General features: G+C 42.6%; 1 pseudogene; it reads left to right on the forward strand.

The window, feature by feature from the left end:
* The first annotated feature begins 7,703 nt into the window (after nt 1-7,703).
* On the forward strand, nt 7,704-8,611 carry LOC139002310 (aquaporin-9 pseudogene; annotated as a pseudogene).
* The last annotated feature ends 1,647 nt before the right edge of the window (nt 8,612-10,258 follow it).

A 10,258-nucleotide genomic window follows, 5' to 3' on the forward strand; every position in this document is an offset into this window, starting at 1 on the left:
AAAATGAAGAACACCTCTAAGAGAACTGCCTAACTTCCTCTGCTGGGACACAGTGCAGTGGTCAGACCTGCTCTCTGGTGCTGGACAGGATGGGTTCAAATCCTGGGTCTGCCACCTAGTGGTATAACCTTGCATGAGTCACTTCACTTGTCTGGGATCCAATTTTCCCGCTGTAAAAGGGATAAAAATACCATCCACCTCATGATTTGTTTTCAGGATTTTTAAAAAAGATTGAGTATATAAAGCCCTTAGAATGATTATGTTGAAAGTATCACCATCTGGCAAGTAGTAGATAGATTCAACTTCAGAGGAAGTAAACGGATACTCCATGAGATTGTGACTTGCCTGCCTTCATTTGGCTGGTGAATGACATTCGAGATTCAAGCCCAAGTTTTCAGAGTCTAATTCTGCCTCTCCCATATGATGACTGTAACGGCCCATCTTTTTAAATAGAGTTAGAAACATCCATGATGAGAAAGAATCATTGATCGGCTGCCTCCTGCATGCCCACAATGGGGATCGAGCCCGCAACCCGGGCATGTGCCCTGACTGGGAATTGAACCATGACCTCCTGGTTCATAGGTCACACTCAACCACTGAGCCACGCCGCCTGGGCTGCAATGTCCCATGTTAAAAGCCATAGGATTAGACATTCCCCGTGTGCTGCTTGGGAATTTCTTCAGTGCCCTGCGAGGGAACTGAGACTGCTGAGCTTCACCGAGCTCCAGGGAAAGAGCGTGGAAACAGCAAGGGTCAGCCCTTCCTGGAATCGGCCCTTGCAATCTGGCACCCTGGGAACTCGCCCAGCTGGACTCGTGACACTTGTCCAGTACTCCTGCGCCTCACGCAGCACTTACATCAATTCCCGCGTGCCCACCTAAGTGTTTACCCAACCAGGGCTCGGCAGGGTGGAAATGTTACCGCTGGGCTCAGAAGCCTGACGGGTTTGTCCTGACTCTACCACCTGGTTATCTGCACCCCCATCAGGCTGGTCAACTTCTTTCTGTTGCTGGAATTATTGAGAAAACTGTTGGAGTAAGTAAATATGCTTGAGATGGCCCCCCGTCTCTGGCAGCACCAACTGCCCAGGGAAAAGGCACTGCAATAGTCCTTTCCATCCATAACACCACATGCTGCCTTCCAGCCAGACTGCTTACTTCCAAGTAGTCTCTGGTCCAAAAGACTACATTATTCTGGATTGCAACCATGTAGCTCCGTTTAAAATATGAGCGAGGGCTTTCCAGTTACTTTGCTCAGCAAGTATTTTCTTTCCCTCTGGTTGGCATGCGGGGCCTGTTGAAACCATGGCCATCATTCAAATGATGCATTTTCTTCTCCCAAGTCCAGAAAAGGTTAGAAATTCCAGAGGACTGTTAGTCCCAAACAGCGTCGCTTTGCCAGGCTCGATCTTTAGATCCAAGCAAAGAGTGAAATTGACAAGTTTCTTCTTTCCCTGGAGGCCAGGCTTATAAATAAATCTAGCTATCCCAGCATCTGGTCTGTCCAGTTTCAGCCATACCTCTGGTCCTATGGGACTTCTATTTGCAAGGGGATAGTTCAGTAGAAGAAAAAAGAATACTTTATATCCCGTATTGAGGCCTAAGGGCCTCACATATTTAGTACTAGCTAGGAATGCCCATTTCAAATAAGTCTGTTTCTGTATAATCCAGAGGAAGCTTGCCTTGTCCTGTACACTGGAATAAAACCTCCCCGTTCATTTTAACAAGCACGTTGATGCATCTCCTTCTGTGCCCAACACATGCCCATCATTACGAGGGACCTTTGGATGCACACCCTGCCCTCTGAGAGGTTACAGTCTAATTAAGAACACACAGCAGACAGATATTTGGGGACCACATTTGAGAGCAAAGCCTGAGATGTGTTACAGGCACTCAGAGAGCGAGGGCCCACTATAGAGCCAATGGATTGGGAAGGTCTCATGAAGAAGGTAGATCTGGAATGGGGCTTTGGAGAAAGGGGCTTCTATCATATAAATACACCTTGATTTATGTTTGCTTCACTTGTGACAACAGCCTTCAACAGAAAAAGGTGAGTTGCAGCTAAGGTCCTACTCTTTTAAAATAAACTACTGAGCTCAGAAGCCTGGGACACCAAGAGTCCTGGGTTCTCTTTCTGGGCTTATAAATAACTTGCAGTAACACACTTGGCATTGGCTGGGGGAGTTATTAGTCCCATTATGCAGAGGAGGTTCACCCACAGAAGTTAACCTTACCAGGTCAGTCCTTAAATTTTAGATATGCATGAACACACACACACACACACACACACACACACACACACGGTGATGGATGTGTTAATTAACTCAATGGGGGAGTCAATTCACACTGTACACACATATCAAACCACTTTAAATATCTCACAGTTTTATTTGTCAGTTACACCTCAATAAGGATGTAAATATGCATGACAAAAATAATTATAGTGACAATTTAGAAGCTTATTTCTCTCTTTTGTACCCAAACTCCCTTCACAGTATAGTGTAGTCCTCTAGTATCACTCTGTCATTCTTAATGAGCAGCTTCTGCCTCGTGGTCCAAGATGGCTGCTCAAGTCTAGCCATCACATCTGTTTTCCAGTCAATGGAGAGGGAAAAGGGTAAAAGAAGAGCATGCCTCTATTTTGTTGTTGTTGTTGTTGTTGTTGTTGTTGTTTGTTAATCCTCACCTGAAGATATATTTTCATTGATTTTTAGACAGTGGAAGGGAAAGGGAGAGACAAAGAGAAACATCTGGTGAGAGAGAGACCCATCGATTGGCTGCCTCCTGCACTCACCCCAACCAGGGCCAGAGAACCTGCAACCAGGTACGTGCCCTTGACCACAATAGAATCCTGGGCCTTCAGTCCACACAGGCCGATGCTCTATCCACTGAGCAAAACCGGCTAGGGTGAGCATGCCTCTGTTTTTAAGAACACTTCCCAGAAGTCACATTTAATTTTATCTATTGGCTAGAACGTAGTCATATGACCACATCTACCTTCAAAGAAGACTGGGGGATGGGAGAGGAATGTTCTTAGCTCAAATAGGCCAAAGGTATTCAGTAAAAATCAGGGTTTATGCTGCTAAGGAAGAATAAAATACTGGGACCACTAGAGTAGGGGCTCGCATTATTATGACAGCTTGAGTTGCCAAATGAAAGAACCATGGACAATGCAGCGGAGTCCAGAGGGTTCAGTGTGGCTTCCCTCTAGCTCTGCATGTCCAGCTGAAAAATACTAATGGTCTTAGAGCCAGACACCCAGACTCTTTTTTTTCAGATGTAATTGACATATAACATTGTATTTGCCCAAAGTGTACAACATAATGATTTGATATTTGTATATATTACGAAATGGTTGCCACAATAAGTCTAGCTAACATCTGTCACCTCATAGTTATAATTTTTTTTCTTGTGATGAGAACTTTGAAGATCTACTCTCTCAGCAACTTTCAAATGTACAGTACAGTATTGTTAACTGTATAGTCACCATGCTGTACATTCTATCCGCAGAGTTTATTCGTCCTATAAACTGGAAGTTTGTACCTTTCGACTCTCTTCACCCGTTTTGCCAACTCCATCCACCACCTCTGACAACCACCTAGCTGTTCTGGGTATGAGCTCAGTTTGTTGTTGTTTTGTTTTATTTTTAAACGTCACAGATCAGTGAGATTATACTGTATCTATCTTTTTCTGATTTATTTCACTTAGCATAATGCTCTCAAGGTCCATCATGTTGTTACAAATGGCATGACCTCTTATTTTTTTATGGCTGAATAATATTTTACTGTATATGTATGCCACATTTTTTTATCCATTCATTCATCAATGGACACTTAGGTAGTTTCCACATCTTGGCTATTGTAAATAATGCCGCCAAGAACATGGGTGCAGGCACCTTTTCAAGTTAGTGTTTTGGTTTTCTTCCGATAAATACCAGCAGCAGAGTTGCTAGATCACATGGTAGTTCTATTTTCACCCAGACTATTGATGCCACAAAAAATTTACTTCTGGTATTTCCCTCTTTTAGACACCTTCAAGTGGGAGGAACCAAGAACATACTTTGACAAAGCTCAAGTCACATGGTGCCAGGGTGGCAAGAAAGGAGCCTCTTAAAGAGACCAGTGGTCAATTATGATCACCAAGAATAATGTACATCTTTGTGAAAATATTCTTGGAGATCTTCTGTATTCATGTTTCTATTACTTTTCCCTCTTCCACCTACCGAGGAATCTCTCTCTTCATTCAGTTACTTTTCTGTGACCCGGTTTCAAAATTAGTAATAGTAGTAGTAGTAGTAGTAGTAGTAACTAGGAGGGCTTAGCAAATGCCAAATATGCAGACCTTAAACACACACTCTGGCATTTACTCTATGAGGTAGGTGCCATTATTGTCCCCATTTTACTAAGAAAGGAACTGAGATTTTGGGGAGGCTACATACCTCACATAAACAGAAACAACTATCAGACCAGAACTTGAACCCAATCTACCTTGTGCTACCAGCAGCTGAACTTTTTTGCTAAGCACTTTTTCTATGTGTTCTCATGTCCTCAGGCCCAGCCTGTGGAGTCGGTTTTATTAGTCCCATTATGCAGATGAAGAACTGAGGCTTAACCACAAAGATTAACCTTATCAAGGGTGGTCCTTAAACTTTACGCACACATCACAAGTTTTGGCATCCTCTTAAATCTATTGGTTTTAAGAGTCAGGAGCATATGCTATATTTGCACTTGCTAGTTTGTGTATTACTGAAGGCTGACTCCTGTTTCCATGTGTATGGGTTTTCTGCACTCACCTGCTTTGATTTTCATTTGTGGGAGTCATTGGTTTGTATTGTTTACACTGAAGCCCAGGAGGCAAGGAGCCTTTTCCATGTCTTCACAGTTGGGTCCTGTGAAGGCCCAACTCTGTAGTCACCACCGTTGGGCACTCCACAGAAAGCATTGCTAAAAGGACCTCTTTCATGTAAATCATCCAAATCCATTGACACTGAGACAAACTAGTCAATCAAACAAATGTCATTGCTTTCCAATAGTGTAACTGGTATTGCACTAGCCACTGGGTACACAATAAGAACAAAGGGAGAAGGTGACTAACCTCAAAGAGCTTATAGTTTAGTAGGAAGACAGACATTGTGCAATTAATCCTATATAATAAAAGCCTAATATGCTAAGTATCCAGTCGTCTGATCAGCTGTTCAACCAATCAGAGCGTAATTTGCTAATGATATGCTAAGACCGCTCAACCACTTGCTATGATATGCACTGACCACCAGGGGGCAGATGCTCTGACTGGTAGGTTAGCTTGCTGCTGGGGTCCAGCCAATCGGGACTGAGCAAGATGGGCTGGACACACCCTGGAGCCCTCCTGTGGTCCCTCCCCAGCTGGCCAAACTCCCATGTCCCTCCCTGGCCCCAATCATGCACCGGTGGGGTTCCTTGGCCTGGCCTGCACCCTCTCGCAATCCGGAACCCCTCAGAAGATCTTGGAGAGCTTGTTTTGGCCCGATCCCACAGGCCAGGCCGAGGGACCCCACTGGTGCACGAGTTCATGCACTGGGCCTCTAGTTATTAATAATTCACTAATTACAAGTGTCCACAGAACTTCAAAGATATACAGGGTGTTTTGGGAGTTATTAAAAAGATGCCTAACTCAGTCTGGAGGGTTAACTTTCCTGAGAATGTGATGTTTAAGCTGAACAAAGAGAAGGAGGAAAGCATTCTGGGCATGGCAAACAGCATGTGCAAAAGCACTGAGGTAGGAGAGAACATGGAAGTAAATTTGCGACTGACAAGATCACTCTTATCCCTTTAACTCTCCGTAGTTCAGAAAAAAGAGTTACACTATTTACCATCTGGGTCTGATGGACTCATTTCATGTTTTAATATATTAGCACAAAGACAAACCAGTCAAACAAATTTTATGGGTTTTTTAATAGTTTATTGATTTTTCAAGATTGAGGAAGAAAGAGGGAGAGAGAAACATCAATGTGAGAGTGCAACATGGGTAGGGGCTCGAGCCCGGAACCCTGGCATGTGCCCTTGACCAGGAATCGAGCCTGCAACCTCCCAGTGCATAGGATGATGCCCAACCAGCTGAGCCACACCACCCAGGGCTATATTTTTATAGCTTTAAGTCATTTTACAAATAATTTACAGAAGTAGGAATAAAGGGATACTATGTTCATACCTATTGCTACATATCAAATTAGTCCAAAAACTTAAAACAACAAACATTATCTCACCATTTCTATGGATCAGGAATCTAGGAATGGCATAGCTGGGTGGTTCTGGCTCAGGGTCTCTCATGAGGCTGCAATCAGGGCCAGCTTCATAGGCATGCAACCTATGTAGTCACAAAAAGTCTCACATTTGGCTTAATCCTCTGCTGTTGATGTCTTGAAATTTTTTATAATTTTTTAACAAGGACCCCCCCCCCATTTTTGTTTTCCTCTGGACCCCATAATTTTTTAAATATATTTTTATTGATTTCAAAGAGGAAGGGAAAGGCAGAGAGAGATAGAAACATCAATGATGAGAGAAAATCATTGATTGGCTGCCTCCCTCATGCCCCCAAACTGGGGATTGAGCCCTCAACCCAGGCAGGTGCCCTTGACTGGAATCAAACCCAGAACCCTTCAGTCTGCAGGCCGACACACTATCCACTGAGCCAAACCAGCTAGGGTGACCCCATAATTTATGTACCCAGTTCTAGTTGCTGCCAACCTATCAGCAAAGGATTACCATCATCTATGGCTAGAAGACCCACTTCCAATCTCAGCCATGTGGTTGTTAGCAGGCCTCTATTCCTCACTGGCTATTGGCTGGATACTTTCATTCTTCTCCACACAGGTTCTCACAATAGGATAGCTGGCTTCTGCCCAGAGCAAGTGATCAATGAGAGAGGCCAAGATGGAAGCCAGTCTTTTATAACTTAATCTCAAGAGTGACATACCATCACTTCTGCCATATTCTATTTATCACACAGACCAACCCTGGAACAAAGTAGAAGGGGAATACATATGGGTGTGAATACCAGAAGGCAGGGATCAGTGGGAGCCACCTTGGAGGCTGACTAGCACACACAGTGAAAATCAACTTTGTTAGAAATGTTAACAAGAATTTAAATATAACCCGGCCAGTGTGGCTCAGCGGTTGAGCATCAACCCATGAACCAAGAGGTCACCAGTTCGATTCCCAGTCAGGGCACATGCCCAGGTTGCAGGCTGGATCTCCAGTACAAGGTGTGCAGGAGGCAGTCGATCAATGATGTTTCTCTCTCATCGATGTTTCTATCTCTCTATCCCTCTCCTTTCCTCTCTCTCTCTAAGAATCAATAAAAACATTTTTTAAAAGAATTTAAATATAATAAACCCAAAATTTTATTCTATATTTTCCTAGTTTTGATGGCCATCATCTTTGCTCCATAATTATAAAACATTTTCATTTTCAGATTGATAAACATAATATCTTCAATCCATTTCATGTTTTTATTTCTACATTATCTATTTCCTCTTTGTATACACACCTGCCTTTGACATTCGACTATCACAAACCACTTCAAGTAAATGTTGGTGCACAAAAATCTAAATGATCACTTTTGTTTTTGTCCGACATCTTATTGAGGCAGCAGTGGTAGCAGCTGTTCAAGTTTCATCCTGCAGTCCAAGGACAACAAGAAGAAAGATGCTGACATGTCATGAGTGAAGTAGGGAGCAGACAAAGCAGGTACTAGTGGAAAGAGTGGTCCTTGGAGAAGCCACCATGCAATCTGAGGTACAGAGGAGACGCTTCAGGCAGAGACTGATGTTGAAGAGTAGTTTGGCTAGAGAAATACTCTCCGAGTTCTTGGGCACATGTATAATGATCGTTCTCGGATGTGGCTCTATTGCCCAATCCGTCCTCAGTCGCGGAACTTCTGGAGGAATCCTCGCTGTGAATGTTGGCTTTTCAGTAGCAGTCGGAATGGCCGTTTATGTGGCTGGGGGTGTCTCTGGTGGCCACATCAACCCTGCTGTGTCTTTTGCAATGTGTCTCTTTGGACGGATGAAATGGTTCAAATTTCCTTTCTATGTGGGAGCCCAGCTCTTCGGAGCCTTCACAGGGTCCGCAATCCTCTTTGGTGTTTACTATGATGCATTTATGTCCTTTGCTGGTGGAGAACTGTACATCGTGGGAGAAAATGCAACAGCACAGATTTTTGCAACATACCCAGCTCCGTATCTGTCTCTGGTAAATGGGTTTGCAGACCAAGTAGTGTCCACCATGTTCCTCGTCATGGTTGTCTTTGCCATCTTTGACTCCAGAAACTGGAGCGTCCCCAAAGGCCTAGAGCCCGTTGTCATCGCCCTCCTGATTTTGGTCCTTACTACCTCTTTGGAACTGAACTGTGGTTGTGCCATGAATCCAGCTCGAGACCTAGGTCCCAGGCTTTTCACTGCTTTGGCGGGATGGGGGTTTGATGTCTTCAAAGCTGGAAACTACTTCTGGTGGATTCCTATCGTGGGCCCTCTGGTTGGTGCTGCCATAGGAGGCCTCATCTACTTTCTTTTCATTGATATCCACCATCCAAACCTGAATCCAGACTTTGAGGCAGAACAACCGAGGACAAACTAGAGAAACATGAGTTTAGTGTGGTAATGTAGTGGCGTGTTTAGTTCTAAGTTTATAATTGGCTGAGCTGATGTTCTCTTCAGGAAAGATGGCATCCAGGTGTCTATATATTCATGAGACTGGGGTAGATCTTCCCAATTTTCTCTGCTAGCCATTTGGGACACTTGATTGGAAAAGCATCTGAATAAAGTTTTGAAAATACTGACCTCTTCTCTACCAGTTCCCCCTGCCTTCAGAGTAACATGGACTGTCTCGTGAAACAGACTTCTCTCCACCCTGTTTATTTCATTCTTTCATGTGAATTTTTTTTTGCTGAGTGAGCACTGATAACTTGAGACTTCGACCTTGGACTTATTTGGATAGTCTCAACTGCATTATCTGTATGAAATAGCATCACCAAAGCCTTATTTTCAAACCCATAAAGGTTACATTCTGATTATTAAAAATAAAAAGAAGGAGGAGGAGGAGGAGGAAAAGAGGAAGAAGAAAAAGAGGAAGAAGAAGGAGAAAGATGCTGGAAAGTTGGCCAAGAAAGACAAAGACCCAGTGAACAAATCTGGGGGCAAAGCCAAAACAAGAGACATGGTCCAAAGACAAAGTTTGGGACAAGCTCCATAACCTAGTTTTGTTTGACGAAGCCACATAGGACAGACTCTGTAAGGAAGCTCCCACTGTCCGCTTATTATAATGCCAGCTATTGTCTCTGAGAAACTGAAGACCCCAGTTCCTTGGCCAGGGCAGCCCCTTCAGAAGCTCCTTGGGAAAGGACTTATTAAACTAGTTTCAAAGCACAGAGCTCAAATAATTTACACCAGAAACACCAAAGGTGGGGATGCCCCAACTGCTGGTGAAGATGCAGGAACAACAGGTCCCATCAGCTATACATTTTGAGAAATAAAACATCATTACATTTTAAAAATGTAAAATATTAAAGAATATTGTCATATGTCTTCTTAGGAAAACAGAAAGACTTAGATTCTTGTCATAAAACATTGTATAATTAAGTTCAGCTGGTTGAGTAACTGCATGAAAATACCATATTTCCTCTTTTTCCTTAAAAACATATTCTTAATTTATTGAAAATCATCTAGGATATCATTGTCTAAAGATTCATAGGCTAAGATTTCTTTTACACAATCAATTTCACCACTATCATTTGCTTATATTCTAGAGTGCTACATTAATCTTCTGGTTTATGTAATACTGTAATTATGAAAACTCATCCTCTACTTCTCTTTGCCAATATAGGGAGAAAAGGAAAAATTCGGCCTTCTCAGTTGTATCAAATGAAACTAAAAGCAGACCACAAAGATGATGTCTCCAGTTTTCTTTTATATCTTCTTGAAAAATTACATAGTACTTTAGGCAGTGAATTAAGAAAACTGGAGGATGATAAAATACTGATGATTTACTATACTATTGCCTCATCCTTCTTGATAATTCCATCGTTCTTCAGTTTTCTTACTACTTTAGTCTTTTTCACCATAGTTGGGAGTAATTGATGAATAATGATAAAATCATTCCTAGGAAGACAAAAATAACTGATTCAAGACACAAGAAAAAATAAGATCACTAAGATCTCATATCTTACATTTATAAGAGAGTTCCAATGCACTCATATCGTAACTGCAAGATAGAATGAGTTTTATT

This window comes from Myotis yumanensis, unplaced genomic scaffold, assembly GCF_028538775.1.
Source record: "Myotis yumanensis isolate MYYU_CA2020_CCGP unplaced genomic scaffold, mMyoYum1.0.hap1 SCAF_1, whole genome shotgun sequence".
Lineage (NCBI taxonomy): Eukaryota > Metazoa > Chordata > Mammalia > Chiroptera > Vespertilionidae > Myotis > Myotis yumanensis.